The 4,221-nt window shown below is 47.0% G+C and overlaps 1 pseudogene; it reads left to right on the plus strand.

Moving 5' to 3' along the window:
- The first annotated feature begins 1,111 nt into the window (after window positions 1-1,111).
- On the plus strand, window positions 1,112-2,603 carry LOC106836001 (protein O-mannose kinase pseudogene; annotated as a pseudogene).
- Window positions 2,604-4,221: the final 1,618 nt, after the last annotated feature.

Below are 4,221 nucleotides of genomic sequence, written 5' to 3' on the forward strand. Positions count from 1 at the left end.
ATTGCAAGAAAGGCCTGTTGGGGACTGAGTCCTCCTTCCCAGTCCTTCATTCTTCCCAAGAAGGATCCCCAGGTGGAGGAAAGGAGTGTTGCACATGTAAAACTCAAGCTTCAGGAGAGGTTAACATCCTCCCAGCATGGGGAAGCATTCTGGTTCTTCGTTTTCTATCAATTATTTTGAATATATACACATATTATTTAAGGTGTAGTAGTGAGTTTTCACAAATGTCCAGTAATATTACCACCAAAAGATGCAGAACACCCCACACCTCAAAAGCGCACTCTCGTGGTTCCCATTTCTACTAAACCCTTCTAATACATAGGTCAGCACTAAAAAGGGGGAAAGCCTGTATTTTTTTGCTCTTTAATAAACTCAAAGCTGTTACTTTCCTTGCTCCTCTTCCACAACATGTGCTGGAAGTCCAGGCTATGGAAATGAGACCTGTGAACAGGAAATGGGCTCCAGGGCTTTGTGGGTCATTAACATAAAAAGCTTCCAGCTACTCCTGCTATAAAAAGACATTCAACATGTCCCATATCTCCTTTACATTAAATTAGGTAATTACTCAAAATGATACAAACTTTCTGCAGCTCAACTCAATTATTCCTTGCATGATTACGTTCTAAACATCCATAGCTCTTTTTGGGGTTTCCACTGAGAAATCACACTGGACACGCACAGTTATCACTGTCCTCATAGAATAAACTCAGGTGGGTTACAACAGTGCAGGTGAGGGCAGCTCTTGCTCAGTTGGGAGGATCTCCACGGCTTAAAGGGGTATATGTTGTGTCAGTCTGAATAGCAGCAAAATGAAAATGCCAAAGATATTACAATTTAAAATATTTAAACATATTATAATCCTCTCAAATGACTTTAAACACAAAAGACACCACAAACTTTTGTGGCCCAAATCAATGGGAAGTCTCAAGTCCCAGATACTTGGGTTGAAACTCATGATCAGACGTTATATACAGAAAAGACTTAATGACTGCAAAAATGAACCATGCGTATTTATTTATGAGGAATCTTAATTATTAATCACAGGGAAGTAGAGCTTTCGATATTCCTGCTCTCTGCTCACATCCACATCCAAGCAGTTCCTGACCTGGTAGGAAAAAGAAAAAAAACTTGAAATGAACAACTCTTCTTAGATCCATGAGAGCACTGAGATCATAGGCAAACCACTCAAAACTGGAAGAGAGAAAATAAAGATGGCATTTAAAAGTATTCCCCAAATATTCTTAACAAGGCTCATACTGAAAACAATCTATTCCACCAGAGGCTAATGCAGAGACAAAAAAAGAGTAAATGAGACAGAACACAATATCCTTAAAACATAAAGCAGCGGCAGGCCAAAGAGGGGCGCCTGGGGAAGCAGGGTGGTGGGGGCCAGGACAGGGGCACCCTCGCTGCACCCTGTGGGTGGTGGCCTCGGCCCACCAGCACAGCCCTTCCCCGGCCCCGGCCAGTCCTCGCCATCCTTGCTGTGCGGTGGGACCTGAAGGGGGAAAAGGAAAAGAGATCCTATTTGCTATGTGGAGAATGGATTGGAGAAGGGAAATAAGTGGGAGACCATGCAGCAGACTGTTGCAGAAGCCCAAGTCTTTCTGTCCGAGCGGAAGGAAGGCAAAGTTGCTCTCTCACAGTTCACCAGCCTGGAGCTGAAAGATGATTTCCTCCATGGGCTGCAGATGCTGAAATCCTTGCAGAGTCAGCATGTTGTCACGCTGCTTGGCTGCTGTGAGGAAGACAACACTGTTCTTACGGAATATCACCACTTAGGTGCCTTGAGCAACCTGGAAGAAACACTAAACCTTTCCAAGTACCAAAATGTGAACACGTGGCAGCACAGGCTGCAGCTGGCCATGGACTGTGTCAGCATCATCAACTACCTGCACCACAGGCCCCTGGGCACACTGGTCATGTGCCACTCCAGCGACCTGTCCAAGATGCTGTCCCAGTGTCTGCCGACAAGGAACTTCAGCATTGTGGTGGAAAACCTGGACGCCTTGCCCCTACCGAACCGCAGCTCCAGGGTGTTGGTGGAGCTTCATGGCGATTTTGTGGCTCCAGAGCAGCTGTGGCCCTATGGAGAAGACACGCCTTTTCATGATGATCTCATGCCCTCGTATGACGAGAAGATCGACATCCGAAAGATTTTAGATGTCTTCAGTGTCCTTTTGGGGCACATTGAAGGCAGTGATATGGTCTGATTCCATTTGTTTATATTCATAAGGCATGTAAGAGCCAGACTGCAGAAAGACTCACTGCTCAGGACGTCCTGGACACCTATCAGGTTTGGAATTTACTCAGAGACACTATGATATCTCAAACAAGAGGAATGCTATAAAACCAGTCCAGGGAGGGAGGGTTGGGATTGAAGGAACAAATGGAATAGTTACAGCAATTCTGCTCTGAGTATTTTGATGTTCAGCTGTGTGGTCTTCCCCTGTGTCACGTACACGTGTGAGGTTCTACCCCTCCTGGGGACCTGGCGGAAGCAGGTAAGCAAGAGCAAATCCAGCTTGATTCAAGTCTGGCTTCGCTTTCCAAGGCTGATCTCTCCCAGGGGAAGATGCAGAGAAGCAGGAGTCTAACCTGTATCTGAAGGAAGTAACAAAGATGTTGCTACAAAGAGGCTTCCCCCATTTGTAAGCTTGTAGGAAATGTATATAGAGAAAGTTGTTTGTTTGTTTTTTTGTTTGTTTGTTTGTTTTGAGGAAGATTAGCCCTGAGCTAACTACTACCAGTCCTCCTCTTTTTTGCTGAGGAAGCCTGGCCCTGAGCTAACATCCATGCCCATCTTCCTCTACTTTATATGTGGGACGCCTACCACAGCATGGCTTGCCAAGCGGTGCCATGTCTGCACCCGGGATCTGAACCAGCGAACCCCGGGCCGCCCAGAAGGGGAATGTGCACACTTAACCACTGCGCAACCGGGCTGGCTCCTATAGAGAAGGTTTTTAAATGGCAGAATATGAAAGAAACATAGAGTAATTCTCCAAACAACATCTTTTCCTCATGTTTTTAGATGGTAAGGAGTTACAGGAGTATTGGGCTATGTTGCACATGGTATTGGTGAGGCATCTTTACCATTTTGAACCATTCTTCTGTGAAGCTCCTGTGCCATCCTCCTTCTAAAGAGCTGAAGGAGAACTATGACAGCATGCTCTTTGAAATTTTGAATGGAAAAGGAATATTTAAAACAGCAAGTGTGAGGGAAACTAATCTAGGTTACTGCCTTGGATGGTGCTTGTCAAAGTCCTGTTTACCTTCCAGCTAGGTTTTCTGAGTCCAAAATTAGTTATTGCGAACATTTTACATCGGCAGTGTCACTCATCCCTGGGAAGTGTCAAACTCTTCCACCTGAGTTGCATGATTGAATCCTTCAAAAAGCTCTCTCCTTGGTCACTGTCATCGTCACTCGCAAGGGATGGTGGATCTGGTGCATCTTATTCATCACTAACCAGGTAGGCACAGCCGGCACTGAGGGGCAAAGACGCTCTGCAGCAGAGCCTGCCTCCCCTGGGCTTGGGCGGCATCAGACTCACTGGGATCACTAGAGCTGGTTCCCAACCCAGAGCCTCTGACTCAGGAGGTCTCGGACAGAGTCTGAGACTCAGCATTTCTGGCTGGCTCCCAGGTGCTGCTGGTGCTGCTGGTCTGAGGACCACATTTTGGGAACCACTGCCATTAACTGTCAGGGAGCAGCCCACAGGCAGAGGATAGGGCAGTGCTGTCAGTATTGTCCACTGTCCTGCTGCTGGTGGTTGATGGGGTCCTGTGGCTGACCAGAGAATGTGCTTCCCCAGTCTTTTTTTTTTTTTTTGAGGAAGACTAGCCCTGAGCTAACATCTGCAGCCAATCCTCCTCCTTTTGCTGAGGAAGACTGGCCCTGAGCTAACATCTGTGCCCATCTTCCTCTATTTTATATGTGAGACGCCTACCACAGCATGGCTGGCCAAGTGGTACCACGTTTGTACCCGGGATCCAAACTGGTGAACCCAGGGCCGCCGAAGCGGACCATGCACACTTAACCACTGTGCCACCGGGCTGGCCCCACCCAGAGTCTTTTAACTGTCACTTTTTGTTATAAAAACTCCACCGCAACCCACTAGGCTGGCTGTGAGGAAAAGGGTGGACAATAATAAGTGTTGGCTGGGATGTGGGGAATTGGAACCCTCATACACTGCTGCTAGGAATGTAAAATGGTGCAACTGC

Source organism: Equus asinus, chromosome 20 (assembly GCF_041296235.1).
Source record: "Equus asinus isolate D_3611 breed Donkey chromosome 20, EquAss-T2T_v2, whole genome shotgun sequence".
NCBI lineage: Eukaryota > Metazoa > Chordata > Mammalia > Perissodactyla > Equidae > Equus > Equus asinus.